A 16,414-nucleotide genomic window follows, 5' to 3' on the forward strand; every position below is an offset into this window, starting at 1 on the left:
AAAACTACAATTCCACAGAGAGTCTGCCCCTCAGAGGCATACATTTCAGTTTTGTCTGCTAAGCAATTTCTTTCTTCATCATCTATTTAAGGTATGTCACAAGATTAAGGAAATAGAGTTTTTAAATGTATATATCTTTTGATGCAAACTTGTGTTTGGTGAATTTTACACTTATCTGGAAGAATCCACCAGGTGGCAGTGCAAGATATCATCATGGTGAGAAAACATTTGGCTTTCCAGTGTTGTGTATTGCCTGAAACATCCTTTAAATTCTGAGCACACCTTTCCACAATATCTCTAAAAAGGATGTTTAATGATTACATCCATCAATCCAGGGATGCGCCCATTCCAGCAAGCATCGGGCACGAGGCAGAAACAAAATCCCTGGATGGGGTATCAGCTCATCGCACACACATACACTAGCGTCATTTTAGCATCACCAAATCCCCAAACCTTCATGTCTTTGAAAGGAAACCGGAGCTCACTGTGGAAACCCACCAGAAAAACATGCAAACTCCAGGCAGGGAACATAAGGGAAGTGACTCCCTACTGTGAGGCAGAAATGGCAGGAACAGCATGTGTAATTATTATCAGTGTTCATTATTTAAATGAAGTTAATGACTTTTCTGTAAAATGTAACATACATTCTTTAATGCATTTCATCATGAAAGTGATATCAAGTATAAATCTAAGGATTCTAAATGTGCAGAGAGCTGGAATATCATAAAAGTAATGTGTTCTGTGTGACAATCAATTGCTGCTTGCTGCTTCTGTCAGTTCAGGAGGAAGCCCCAGAAGCACGTAGCGATTAACAACTGTGTCGGTTTTAAGATGACGTTTATGACGGTCTACTTTAATGATAAAATAAACTACAAGGTTAAAGTGGACATTTTGATATTAAAGCCAAAATGTCCACTTTAATCATAAAACAGACCTTTCACTGTGACCTTAATTTTTTTCTCGGTGGCTCAAACATGCTGCCGTACATTCTGATGATGTTGTGAAGTTGCAAAAAAAAAAAAAAAAGACGGCACAGTAGATGGTATGTGAGACTTTTAAAATGTATCGTGTCATTACGTTGGGGAATATGCAGTGCTTGAATATAAAAGCAATATGAATACATTTGTACGTCTGCATTTTGCTTTACCACATTGAACCATTCATCAATCAATCAATCAACATTTATTTATATAGCACATATTCATACAAAAAAATGTAGCTCAAAGTGCTTTACAAAATGAATAGAAAAATAGAAGACACAATAAAAAATAAACATAAGTCACCATTAATTAACATAGAATAAGTAAGGTCCGATGGCCAGGGTGGACAGAAAAAACAAAAAAAAAAAAAACTCCAAGAGCTGGAGAAAAATAAATAAAATCTGTAGGGGTTCCAGACCACGAGACCGCCCAGTCCCCTCTGGGCAATCTACCTAACATAAGTCAAACAGTCCTCTTTGTATTTAGGGTTTTCATGGAAGGACCTGATGATGATGGTCACGTAGACTTCTGGCTTTCAGTCCATCAATGTTGGAGTATCATGATGCTTTGAGTAGGTGGTGGTGGCGCAGGCCGCAACCACAAAGAAACCGGAAAAAGAAACAGAAGAGAGAGTTGGGGTCAGTACGGATTTTACAGCCACTATGAATAGTTATTGTGATGAATTGAACATACAGAGTATCAGTATTAAGTTAAAGTGAAGTTATGAGAAGGCCATGTTAAAGAAATGTGTTTTCAGCAGTGTTTTAAAGTGCTTTACTGTATTAGCCTGGCGAATTCCTATTGGCAGGCTATTCCAGATTTTAGGTGCATAACAGCTGAAGGCCGTCTCACCACTTCTTTTAAGTTTAGCTTTTGGAATTATAAGGAGACACTCATTTGAAGATCTAAGGTTACGATTTGGAATATAATGTGTCAAGCATTCCGATATATAAGATGGAGCGCGATTATTTAAGGCTTTATAAACCAAAAAATCAACCAAAATAAATCAAACATCAAAGCGTGCACATCGATCCTGTAGTATCCGCATAGTCCTTTTTTGTCACATGTAGATAGTAAACAGAGACTCTGATGTCATGTCCTGACTTTATCACACTGCACCCTAAAAACTTTTTGCTGGGACTGCAACTCACACATGCATCATGTTCATTTCTGGGGATGTGCTCAGAGGGCGCGTCAAATGAACGATGGGAATGTGTGACAGCCATGATAAGTGCTTGTACGCATTCAGAGCATGAAGTATAAACCGGCCCTTAGTCTGATTCACAGTTTTCTTAAATAATGGTCAACTGAAACTTCTTGAAATTGAAGCTAGCTGAATGTGACAGCAGCACTTTTTTCACTTTGTGCAGCATTGTTTTCTTGTTAGAAAAGCCCCTTTAATAAACTTTTTTAGAGAGCTTACTTAGAAACTCAAAATGTAAGTAAGTTCACTGAAGCCATGCCATACCATAAAAGATGTTTGCATGTAATAAGCAATGCGGAAAATTATGGTCTCAGTTGATGGCATTGAGTGACAAATAATAACAATCAGTGGCAGTGGTAGATATTTTCATTAATGGGTTCACAAAAGCACAAATAAGCAGAATATATTTCAGTTTTGGCTTACCCATAAAGATTGTTTTTTGTCTTTTGAGTCTTTGCAGTATATTGTAAATAATAATTGACAAGAAATACAGTACAGTAATCCCTCCTCGATCGTGGGGGTTGCGTTCCAGAACCCCCCGCGATAGGTGAGAATCCGCGAAGTAGAAACCATATGTTTGTATGATTATTTTTATATATTTTAACCCCTTAGAAACTCTCCCACACTGTTTATAAATATTCTCCGCACAGTTATACAGTAAACCCTTGTTTATCGCGGTTAATCCGCTCCAGACAGATAAATGAATTTCCACGAAGTAGGATTCTTTATTTATAAATCTAATATTTTCACAGTTAGAGCATAGAAAACCTGTTTACGACCTTCTAAATATGTTATTTAACATTATTAGAGCCCTAAAAAGTTTAAACTGTGCTCCATGACAAGACAGAGATGACAGTTCTTTCTCACAATTGCACAAATGCAAACATATCTTCCTCTTCAAAGTGCGCGTAAGGAGCAGAGAACGTCAGAGAGAGAGTAAAGTAAACAATGAAAAATCAATAGGGCTGTTGCGCTTTTAAGTATGCAAGCACCGCGATAAAGCAGCGGCAATGAAGGGATCAATGCGAAGGTAGCCTTTCAGCATTTTTTACAGGAGCGTCCGTATCTTCTAAGCAAACAGCCTCTGTGCAAAGCCCTCTGCTCACATCTCCTCCGTCAAGCGCAGAGAACGTCAGAGAGAGAGAGAGAGAGAGAGCAAGATTAAAGCAAACAATCAAAAAATCAATAAGTGTGCTTTTGGACGCACCTCGATAAAGCGGCATTTCTTAGAGGATCGTCAGTATCCACTAGGCAAACAGCTTCTGTGCAAACAGCACCTCTGCTCACACCCCCTCCGTCAGGTGCAGAGAATGTTAGAGAGGGTGAGATAGAGGCAGAGACAAGCAAACAATCGAGCACCGCGCAGGAGGCATATCTTATAGCATTGAGGAGTTTTAGTTAATATGTAATACGTGCTCTGATTGGGTAGCTTCTAAGCCATCCGCCAATAGCGTCCCTTGTATGAAATCAACTGGGCAAACAAACTGAGGAAGCATGTACCATAAATTAAAAGACCCATTGTCCGCAGAAATCCATGAATCAGCTTAAAAATCCGCAATATACATTTACATATGCTTACATATAAAATCCGCGATAGAGCAAAACCGCGAAAGTCAAAGCGCGATACAGCAAGGGATCACTGTATATCAAGTTGAAAAGCCCAAGGATACTGTAATTTTTTTCTTTGATTAGGGGCTTTCAGACTAAACAATGCTCTTCAAATTCTAAATACTCATCTCTAAAATTTTACTTATCTTGACAGAATCTGGCAAGTTCAAAACTTTTTTTGCTTTACTAGACTGCCTTTCATTATAGACACTTAATTTCACATGTTTTCTCTCCTAGTAGTCCTAGGTTTGCCTTTAATTCTTTCCTGTAGCAGTTTTCTTAAAAGAAATAAAATAAACTCATGTGGAAACAATGGCTACAAACAGGATCAAACAAAACAGTAGTCAAAAGTCAAACAAGCTGAATATTTGAACCAAAACTTTAAATCAAATTTAAAAGAGTTATATCTAATGTTGTGACCAGAATCCAACACTAAAATTATGTGTTTTTGGGACTCGATTTAGTATCTGTTACCTAAGGTCTGGGCAATGGTGTGATTTGCAGCGTGAGTTTAAAGACATCACTTGTCAAAGTGACAGGTTTCAGGGCTTTAAACAATATGACAGCACCCATGAAAGTCAAAGCACAAAATGGTGCTGCTGATTAAAGAGAATGGTGATGCATACACATGAAAAATTAAGGTTTTAATAACACTGCCAGAAATAAAAGTTAGAAATAATTATAATCATTGTGTGAATATTTACTGTCCTTGTTTGTTATTTAGCAAAGAACGTTAGTACAGTCCTACTTTGTTCACACAAACATCTAACATACAAAATCTCCTGTGCGTGTCTCATATATAAAATGGTGCCTATGCAATCATAAACTTTTACGTCCATGCACTTGTATGTTTATAATGCCCACATAATGAAAAGAGTACCAGAACATAAACAGGCAAAAGGAAATAGGTGACAACAATAGGTGCAAAGATATTCCAAAAACAAAATGAACAAAAAAACCCTAAAATTTGTGCACAAGCATTTTCAGATATACGGAAGATTGTTCCCACTAAAAAACTTGCTTATAGCATTACCGTATACCTTCTAGTAGTGGCCGGCTTCTTATTGACGCCCGTTTCCAATAAACGCCTGGTTTGAAGAGATGTCGCGACAAATAGACGCCGGTCTCTAATAGTAGCCGGTCTCCTTTAAGCGCCGGTCTGTAGTAAACGCCGCTCTCCAATGACCCACCGCCTTTTTCTTACGCTAATCCTCTTTTCGTACCACCTGGGCTACCGCCCTCCTGCAGTGAATCATATGGTAAGTACCCTTTCGTGTCAAAAATGTTTTGTCGTTGGATGCTATCGAGGAAGTGAGAAAGTCAAAAAGAAATTTCTCTGTGTACATTTTGCCCTTTCGTCTCCACGTCAATCATAACCCCTCAGGGAGGGCAGAGGTGGTGGGAAGAACATGAAAATGCCATCTTCGACACGTTAATTCTGATAAAACTGATTACTGCGCGACAACAAGCAATGGGATTACCTGTATTGCCATCACAAGAAGAGGAAGATGAAGAAGAACTTGCAAATAACGAAGCAATCATTACCTATTCAGACGACGAGTAGATGGTAAGTACTGTACTTTATTGTATCTTATCCAGTCTCATGTCATAATGTATACGTATATGCGTGAGTTTGGAGCTTATTGCATTTCCTTATGTTTCGCAGGGGACTTGTCGGGCTGATGAGCGCTTTCGTGCGAAATTCGGACTGGTGTAGGCCAGAGCTGGTGGCATCATTGGCAAGAAAGTTGACGTCTACCGTACCTGTTTTTCATGCTTATGGTAGTACCGTACTGTATACTGCTTTAATAAGACCGTACTGCTGTACTGATAATTTCATTAAATCCTGAAATGTTCATCCGGTGTTGTTGCCTACATTTTGTGACCGTAAATACGGTACCATACCGTATTTTACTGCCAAATGAACCCCGTTTACCCATCACCATTCCGTCCGCGAGGCGAATAATAGCCGGTCTCCAACAACCGCCGATCTCTTTTAAACGCCGGGCCGTCCGAATAATTTTTTGAATAAACGCCGGGGCTACTATTGGAAGATATACGGTATATTACAAAGATATTGCCTGCTGATGCCAGTAACATCATGCTATTCATAAAAAGATTATAGCACACACATAGGGTGCAATCAAGTGTCAAGAAATGAAGAAAAGTTATAGGTATACATTTGGTTTTAATTACATTAAAGTCTAGTAATTTTGCTACAGATGTTTCAACATAGGCAGAGCTGTCATTCTTGCCTCGCAGCACCAGCATCTCCATGGGATTTTTGGATTCCCCAATGCAATTATGAATTCATTGGTATCAGTGAGTGTGCCTAACTTTGTTTTTCTTACCTGTTTTTGTACTGAATACTAGAAATGTATCATTAATACTTCACAATTATCAAAATACATTATATTGTCTTTTTCCATCCCCAACCTAAGCCTCCAATGATTTGCGGTAAGAACACTAGCTACTGCGCCACTAGATTGACTGTTTCAAAATATTTACATATAGCAAACAATTGTATGAATTGCTCATTAACAGCTAATACTTCATTTATATGTTTCTGTTACTGGACTGCAAATAGTATACTTGTTTTTGATTCGCTTTGTGATTCAATCTTGCAAAGAACCGGCATACTATTCACTACATTTGCTTTGTGTCTTACACCCAGTGCTGTTGCAATACTCACTGGGTTCCTTTGACCATAAACTGGGTGGTTTAAATTTACCCCTCAGCACAGGATTAAATGTACAGTATATGTCTACAATGTCTGTTCAATTCTTGTCCCTCGGTTACATGTTAAATGCATGCTTAACCTGTGGCTGTCACTAGACAACTGGAGCACTAAAGACAACTGATTGTGGCTGGCAAATTTGTTGTGAAATACCGCAGTAAATTTATTTTTTGAGTGGCAAGAGTAGGCTTCCATGCAGATACAATGCAGACCAAGCTCTGACACTGGTTGTACAGAGACCGAACAGCCCTTATCAGGGGGTCCAGTACCCCATGCTCTCAGGGCACCCCGCACGGGATTCCCTGAGGAACACTGTCGAACACCTTTTCCAAGTCCACAGAACACATGTTGACTGGTTGGGCAAACTCCCATACACCCTCCAGGACTCTGCCAAGGGTGTAGAGCTGGTCCACTGTTCTGCGACTAGGACGAAAACCCCACACTGTTCCTCCTGAATCTGAGGTTCGACTATCTGATGAACCCTCCTCTCCAGGACCCCCGAATAGACTTTTCCAGGGAGGCTGAGGAGTGTGATCCCTCTGTAATTGGAACACACCCTCTGGGCCCCTTTCTTAAAGAGGGGGACCACCACCCCGATCTGCCAATCCAGAGGCACTGTCCCTGATGTCCATGCAGTGTTGCAGAGGCATGTCAACCAAGACAGTCCTACAACATCCAGAGCTTTGAGGAACTCCATCTCCAAGTCCACAGGCTCTGCTTCCTCATTGGAAGGCATGCTAGTGGGATTGAGGAGATCTTCAAAGTACTCCCCCCACCAACCCACAACGTCCTGAGTCAAGGTCAGCAGCGCACCATCCCCACCATACACAGTGTTGACACTCCACTGCTTTCCCCTCCTGAGACGCCGGATGGTGGGCCAGTATCTCCTCGAAGCCATCCGGAAGTCGTTCTCCATGGCCTCCCCAAACTCCTCCCATGCCCGAGTTTTTGCCTCAGCACCCATCGAAGCTGCATTCCACTTGGCCTGCCAGTACCTGTTAGCTGCCTCCAGAGTCCCACAGGACAAGCTTGAGGCAGTAAACAGCTTGACGGCATCCTTCACTGCCAGTATCCAGCAACGGGTTCCGGGATTGGCACCACGACAGGCACCAACCACCTTACAGCCACAGCTCCGGTAAGCCGCCTCAACAATAGAGGCAAAAAACATGGCTCATTCGGACTCAATGTCCCCCACCTCCCTCAAGTTCTGCCGGAAGTGGGAGTTGAAACTACTTCTGACAGGGGACTATTCCAGACTTTCCCAGCAGACCCTCACAATACATTTGGGACTACCAAGCCTGACCGGCATCCTCCCCCACCATCAAAGCCAACTCACCACCAGGTGGTATTCAGTTGACAGCTCCACCCCTCTCTTCACCCGAGTGTCCAAGACATGTGGCCGCAAGTCCGATGACACGACCATGAAGTCGATCATCGAACTAAGGCCTAGAGTGTCCTTGTGCCAGGTGCACATATGGACAGCCCTATGCTTGAACATGGTGTTTGTTATGAACAATCTGTGATGAGCACAGAAGTCCAATAACAAAACACTGCTCGGGTTCAGATCGGGGGGGCCATTCCTCCTAATCACGCCCTTCCAGGTCTCACTGTCATTGCCCACATCAACATTGACGTCTCCCAGCAGAACAAGGGAGTTCCCAGAAGGTGTGCCCTCTAGCGCCCCCTCCAGGGACTCCAAAAAGAGTTGGTTCTTGTGCGCATACGCACAAACAACAGTTAGGACCCATCCCCCCGCCTGAAGGCGGAGGGAGGCTACCCTCTCATCTACTGGGTTGAACCCCAATGAACAGGTCCCAAGTCGGGGGGCAATAAGTAGGCCCACACCCACTTGGCGCCTCTCACTAGGGGCAACTCCTAAGTGGTAGAGAGTCCAGCCCCTCTCAAGGAGATTGGTTACAGAGTCCACGTTGTGTATTAAGGTGAGCCTGACTATATCTAGCCGGAACCTCTCTACCTCGTGCACTACTTAAGGCTCCTTCCCCTTCAGACAGGTGACATTCCACATCCCAGGAGCCAGCTTCTGTAGCCGAGGAATGGACCGACAAGGTCCCCGCCTTTGGCCACCACCCGATTCAAACTGCACCCAACCTCCTTGGCCCCTCCTATAGGTGGTGAGCCCATGTGAAGGGGGACCAACATTGCCTCTTCGGGGTGTGCCCGGCCGAGCCCCATGGGTGCAGGCCTGGCCACCAGGTGCTCTCAATCGAGCCCCACCTCCAGGCCTGGCTCCAGAGAGGGGCCCTGGTGACCTGCGTCCAGGCGAGGGAAAACACCGTCCAAAGTTTTTATTCTTCATTGGAAGGTTTTCTGAACTGCTCTTTGTCTCGTCCCTCACCTAGGACCAGTTTGCCTTGGGTGACCCTACCAGGGGCATAAAGCCCCCGACAACAGAGCTCCTAGAATCATTGGGACATGCAAACCCCTCCACCACGAGAAGGTGGCAGCTTGAGGATGAGAGTATGAAGTGCACAACAGCAAAATATTTAGTCTTTTATTCTATGCTGCAAAAACTGTTTTAAGTAAATAAATGTTACTCTGAATTGAGGACATGCACCAAAAAAATCAACAATGTTGGTTTCATTTCAAACTTTCAAATGGGGCTTGTCAGCAATAAGGAAGCAAGAGTCCAGGAAGCACAATGCATCAGAAATGTAAAAGTGAACTTATAGTAAATGGTTTCAGTGCCTTGATTTGATTGAGAAAAGCTACATCAGCAAATCAGCCTCAAATCCTTAGTTTCTTGTGTGTACTGTCTTGAATTAATTAGAGGATCAGAAATCTGATAACAGCAATATTTGTTAAAAGTTTCTGAAGTACAAAACCAGCAAAACTGCATGTTAGAAAATGAAGCTAGGTAATGCTTTACGAGTCCTCACTGGCTTTCTTTGACAATGGAAATGTGGCAGCTGGCATTATCTTAATTGTTTCAACATCTACAGTATATTTCTGTAATTCATCTAGATCAAAACAAATATTGTTAAACAGGAATCTAAATATGTGAAAACTGATAAACAAAAGGAAAAAAGATAATGTGGTAAAGACTGACTTTTTTAAAGAAAGAAATGATAATTATAGGAAGGGGAACAATTAAAAGTGCAAAATGAGGTTTTGCTTGGTTTTAAATAATTGATATTTTTTAAATTAAAGTAGGCTGATGGGTGGTGACTTGGTCTCCACACTAACCTCCCTCACTTAATAAGGAACATTAGTTGCTGTTGCTTTATAATTCTTACTGTTTACTGACTTTAGCACCAACTGATAAATTGCTTATTTTTTATTGTCAATAGATTATGAAAAATGTGTATACTATACTCAGAAATTAAAGCAGCCGCCTAGATTCAGTCTCAAAATCTAAGAGTTGTGAATAAGTAACAACAGCTACAGCAGTTGGATCTATTTTCTATTCAATTGCCTGTAAATTAAAAGAAATGTGCTTATAGTAATAGTAACCAAGCCATTAATGCTTGTACACATGCTGTTCTGAACGAGCTAAAGTTAAATGATAAAAGTTAACAGCACGTGTAAAACCTTACAAAATTTACTTTGTAAGTATATCAAAATCTCAATCTTGTGTATAATGTGTCATCATTTCAAGTCAGACTATCTTAAAATATCTTTTCCAACACGCATTTCTGTAGCTGGTTAAAAGCTTGCTGCAGGAAGTCAAACAGAAACAACTTCCTGAGGATACGATCGGCTACTGAAATGATAAGAATCATGATGACAGGTTGCCTTGAGTGTTACTCTTTGCGCAATGAACTATGAGTCAGCCTTGCAATACTGTCAAGACCGACTTCTGAAAGTATTGTCTTGATTACAACAAAAGTCTGAAAGTCCTGCATGTTGTATTTGTGTTAACATGGTAGTCACCTTTATTATTAAAAGAAATCTTCCATTTTGTAGCTGTAGAAGAGTTAAAGTGTATCTCTATATGAACACAAACATCAGGCTGTGCAAGCATTCATAAGAAATAATTAGAAATGAAAATGTTTAGGTTCATAATGACTTATACCAGCATATGTTGATTGCCAAGCAGTGCAACTTCTTATTACAGATTTAAACTTAATGCTAAAGCAAAAGGCACCACAGTTAATTGAAGAAAATGACTCAGATTACAAACAACTGTCTTCCCATATTTAGATTCATCAATTTATTTTCAGATAATATAGCATTTTAAGTTTTGCAAAAGTAGCTTTAAAACGTGTTGATGACATTTTTACTCATTTTGTTGCTCACTATATCCTCACATGATACTATTTACAGTATAAATCAATTCTTTGCATTGCTATTGTTTCATTGGTGATTTTTTCTTTTTATAATATGTGTTAAGTTGATTCTAACTAGAAGACTCACAAAATGCTTTTATTTGTTCATTTATACAATAGTATAGATTCCAGCAGAGGGCAGAACTCTAAACTAATAAGGCGTGAAGGACAAAATAAAAAATTTGGATGTTTTGTGGATCATTATGCCGTCTGTACCTATTACTTTATACACTTGTATTTCAAACCTGCTGACTCATGGGAGGGAGGTCAAAACAATTGTTATTTTTATTATTATCGGTGTGCACCCCAAATATTTTTGCATTAGTGAGATTTTTTTTGCTATTTATCAATTTGAAAGAATATAAATGTTAAAATGAAAGCAAATACTTCACTGGTCCTATATATTCTATAGGTGTTTTGGAATACTTTCTTTGACAGAACACGTTAACTTCATCTGTTCTTCTTAGTAAAACTGCGCAGGCCCTCACAGTGATGGGACTGACAGCTGGTCGTCATTTTGAGATCCTGTTGTTTAATCTCGACTGGATTGTGATCTAGAATTACACTTGACCTCTTTAGAACTTTTACTTTCATGTAAAGTAATACAACTACCCTTTGGCTGAATATGTGGATAGTTGTCCAACTGTAAATCTTAACGTAAGATGTCCCAGGCTGGCTGCAGACTACAGATTTTCCTTCAGGAATTATTTGTATGTTGCTTTATCTCCTTAAATTGGCAATGTTATGAAAAGGAGTCTTTATAGCAAGATGGTGCCTCCACCTTGCTTCACAGAATAGATAGTAATCTTACTCTGATGAGAGGTGATATGCATTCTCCAAACTTAGCACTGAGCTTTGCTTTGAAAACCATTTTCATTCATATTTCATTAGTCTATAAGTGTAGATCAGATATGATGTTTTTATTTCAACAGTTGCTTTTGTTTTCACACTTTCCTCTGGAACATTTGTTTTGTTCATTTTCACCCATTTCTGTTCTGGAAAGCTATTTCCACAGTGGTTCATAGTGGCCTAATAGACTCATGCCCTTCTTCTTCCATACCCGATTATAGACAGATGGACAGTTCAGTTATATTTCCTCCTTTCATTTATGTACTTGTCTGTTTTTGAGGATTTACAATTCCATGGGCATTGTATTATAGCCCTCTTTTGAGCTGAAGACTTTTGATAAACTTTTGTGACACAGAAATACATTTTGTGTCCTTCTTAAGAGAATAAATTGATAATTAGGTTTATTCTTATAAAACTGTTGTAGGCTATCCTAACTAAGATAAGGTTTGGGTGAGGCATGGAAAGCAGATGTTTCAAAGGAAAGTTTCTGTGGTGCGCTGGGTGGAGTGCGGGCAACTGGTTGCATGCTGCTAATAATGACCCTATAAATATATAAACATATTTATTTGGTTGTCAGTAAAATCTTTATCATCATGGTGTAGTATTTGCCAACTCTGAGATTTTCGCAGATAGATGTAGTTAATCTAAACTTATGTGAAATGCCATTTTTACACATTTTTACTTCACTTTTAAAGATAATTAGTTGCACCACTGCTAATTTATCTCTGACAAAGCCAGCAGACTTATCATTATGGAATAGGACTTGTTGTTACTGCAGGTATAACTCTTTTAAAAGTAGCTGTCGAATTATATTTTTGCCTTAGAATCATTTCAGATTTTTTTGTATTGTTCATTGGCAAAACAATTCAATTAAGTACACTGATTCCTTATTTTAACACAACGAAATACGAAAAAGGCCATGGCCTATATATTTCCAAATGTCCAATTAATTTATATATTATGTGTTAAATATCAAACTGTGAAACTGTCTCCTCCTGATCTGATAAGTGACTGTAAGTTCAGGAAGTACAGCAGATGGATTGATGGATGTTTGACTGCCTGTCATTTGATCATTCTTAATGTGAAAGGCCACATTGAACTAAAGTGATGGATAACCTTTTGAAATATGCTTTCAAGTTTTCAGTCTGAAGCAGTAAATAGCTTTATTTTTTATACCAGGAAACAACCTACATTCAAGGGAGTTTGGCTCCGCAACTAAGCCTCTCCTTTACATTCTGGGGGTCAGTGAAGGGTGTAAGGTCCCAGTATCTGAGCTGGTTGTCACATTTTACCTGACACATGTGACATGATTGATGTCAAAATGAATAGTACAGGCCATTTGAAAAACTGGGGGCTCAATCAGTTACCTTACCACCAAGCCCACCACCATATGCAATGCCAAGTCACAGATGATTGTGCATTAATGGAATATAACTGTTTAGAGTTAACAAAAGCTGCTTCATTCTTGATTCTCTGATTACATTAGGAGAACCAGATACAGCTACAGATTGTTTTTAAGCTGGCAAAAGTATGCTATATTTTATGTATGTACAGTTGTGCTTGAAAGTTTGTGAACCCTTTAGAATTTTCTATATTTCTGCATAAATATGACCTAAAACATCATCAGATTTTCACGCAACTCCTAAAAGTAGATAAAGAGAAACCAATTAAACAAATGAGACAAAAATATTATACTTGGTCATTTATTTATTAAGGAAAATGATCGAATATTACATATTTGTGAGTGGCAAAAGTATGTGAACCTTTGTTTTCAGTACCTGGTGTGATCAAGGGTGTCATCATTTCCCTGTTTTTGCCGAAATGTTGTGTTTAGATTTTTTAGAGTTGTCATAAATGTATACACAGTGGTGTGAAAAACTATTTGCCCCCTTCCTGATTTCTTATTCTTTTGCATGTTTGTCACACAAAATGTTTCTGATCATCAAACACATTTAACCATTAGTCAAATATAACACAAGTAAACACAAAATGCAGTTTTTAAATGATGGTTTTTATTATTTAGGGAGAAAAAAAAATCCAAACCGACATGGCCCTGTGTGAAAAAGTAATTGCCCCCTGAACCTAATAACTGGTTGGGCCACCCTTAGCAGCAATAACTGCAATCAAGCGTTTGCGATAACTTGCAATGAGTCTTTACAGCTCTGGAGGAATTTTGGCCTACTCATCTTTGCAGAATTGTTGTAATTCAGCTTTATTTGAGGGTTTTCTAGCATGAACCGCCTTTTAAGGTCATGCCAGAGCATCTCAATCGGATTCAGGTCAGGACTTTGACTAGGCCACTCCAAAGTCTTCATTTTGTTTTTCTTCAGCCATTCAGAGGTGGATTTGCTGGTGTGTTTTGGGTCATTGTCCTGTTGCAGCACCCAAGATCGCTTCAGCTTGAGTTGACGAACAGATGGCCGGACATTCTCCTTCAGGATTTTTGGTAGACAGTAGAATTCATGGTTCCATCTATCACAGCAAGCCTTCCAGGTCCTGAAGCAGCAAAACAACCCCAGACCATCACACTACCACCACCATATTTTACTGTTGGTATGATGTTCTTTTTCTGAAATGCTGTGTTCCTTTTACACCAGATGCAACGGGACATTTGCCTTCCAAAAAGTTCAACTTTTGTCTCATCAGTCCACAAGGTATTTTCCCAAAAGTCTTGGCAATCATTGAGATGTTTCTTAGCAAAATTGAGACGAGCCCTAATGTTCTTTTGCTTAACAGTGGTTTGCGTCTTGGAAATCTGCCATGCAGGCCGTTTTTGCCCAGTCTCTTTCTTATGGTGGAGTCGTGAACACTGAACTTAATTGAAGCAAGTAAGGCCTGCAGTTCTTTAGACGTTGTCCTGGCGTCTTTTGTGACCTCTCGGATGAGTCGTCTCTGCGCTCTTGGGGTAATTTTGGCCAGCCGGCCACTCCTGGGAAAGTTCACCACTGTTCCATGTTTTTGCCATTTGTGGATAATGGCTCTCACTGTGGTTCGCTGGTGTCCCAAAGCTTTAGAAATGGCTTTATAACCTTTACCAGACTGATAGATCTCAATTACTTCTGTTCTCATTTGTTCCTGAATTTCTTTGGATCTTGGCATGATGTCTAGCTTTTGAGGTGCTTTTGGTCTACTTCTCTGTGTCAGGCAGCTCCTATTTAGGTGATTTCTTGATTGAAACAGGTGTGGCAGTAATCAGGCCTGGGGGTGGCTACGGAAATTGAACTCAGGTGTGATACACCACAGTTAGGTTATTTTTAACAAGGGGCAATTACTTTTTCACACAGGGCCATGTAGGTTTGGATTTTTTTTCTCCCTAAATATTAAAAACCATCATTGAAAAACTGCATTTTGTGTTTACTTGTGTTATATTTGACTAATGGTTAAATGTGTTTGATGATCAGAAACATTTTGTGTGACAAACATGCAAAAGAATAAGAAATCAGGAAGGGGGCAAATAGTTTTTCACACCACTGTATGTTCTGCCATCAAGTTTTGTTTCACAAATCTTGACTTTTTTTTTTTAATTTTATTGATTTTATTGAAATCACACAAGAATAGGATTGAAAACAATCAACCCCCGCCCCTGAGAAAGAGAGCATGGGCAGCAGAATAAATCTTAAACCTAGTAAAAATAAGTAAATAGATAAATTAATAAGTGAATATAGATGAATGGAGAAGAAAAAGAAAAAAAAAGCAATAGGGAGAGAATCTGCTTCCTCAGTGCTTTAAAAGCTTATTTTAAAATGTTATTGATTAGATCCTGCCAGGTTTTGAAACATTTCTGCACAGATCCTCTAAGTGAGAATTTGATTTTTTCCAATTTCAAATAGTATAAAACATCAGTTACCCACTGACTTAAAAGGGGAGAGTTAGGATTCTTCCAGTTGAGCAGGATAAGTCTGCATGCCAGTAGTGTATTTAAGGCAAGTACAGTTTGTTTGTTCTTCACTGCTTTAAGCCCATCTGGAAGAACACCAAACACAGCTGTTAATGGGTTAGGATTGATTGTGACACCAAGGCTGTCTGAAAGGCACTTAAAGATTTTGGTCCAGAATGATGTTAATTTGGTGCAGGCCCAAAACATGTCACCCGGTGAACCTGGAACTTGATTGCAGCGTTCGCAGGTTGGATCTTGCCCTGGAAACATTTTGGACAGTTTTAAGCGAGACAGATAACAACAACAACAACATTTATTTATTTAGCACATTTTCATACAAAAAATGTAGCTCAAAGTGCTTTACATAATGAAGAACAGAAAAATAAAAGACACAGTAAAAAAATAAAATAAGTCAATATTAATTTAACATAGAATAAGAGTAAGGTCCGATGGCCAGGGAGGACAAAAAAAAACTCCAGACGGCTGGAGAAAAAAAAAATCTGCAGGAATTCCAGACCATGAGACCGCCCAGTCCCCTCTGGGCATTCTACCTCACATAAATGAAACAGTCATCTTTGTATTTTGGGTTCTCATGGAAGGACTTGATGATGATGGTCATGTAGACTTTTAGCTTTTAGTCCATTAATGTTGGAGCATCATGATGCTTTGAGTTGGTGGTGGTGGTGGTGCACCACAAAGAAACCAGAAAAAGAAACAAAAGAGAGAGTAGGGGTTAGTATGGAATTTAGAGCCACCATGAATAGTTATTATAATGAATTGAACATACAGAGTATCAGGATTAAATTAAAGTGAGGTTATGAGAAGGCCATGTTAAAGTAATGTGTTTTCAGCAGTGTTTTAAAGTGCTCCACT

The 16,414-nt window shown here is 39.6% G+C and overlaps 1 protein-coding gene across 1 annotated transcript in view; it reads left to right on the top strand.

The window, feature by feature from the left end:
- The window catches only part of LOC120514718 (protein LKAAEAR1-like), a 45,680-nt gene that overhangs the window by 14,611 nt on the left and 14,655 nt on the right, over window positions 1-16,414 (top strand). The window lies entirely within an intron of this gene.

The sequence above is a fragment of the Polypterus senegalus genome, chromosome 14, assembly GCF_016835505.1.
Source record: "Polypterus senegalus isolate Bchr_013 chromosome 14, ASM1683550v1, whole genome shotgun sequence".
Classification (NCBI taxonomy): Eukaryota; Metazoa; Chordata; class Cladistia; order Polypteriformes; family Polypteridae; genus Polypterus; species Polypterus senegalus.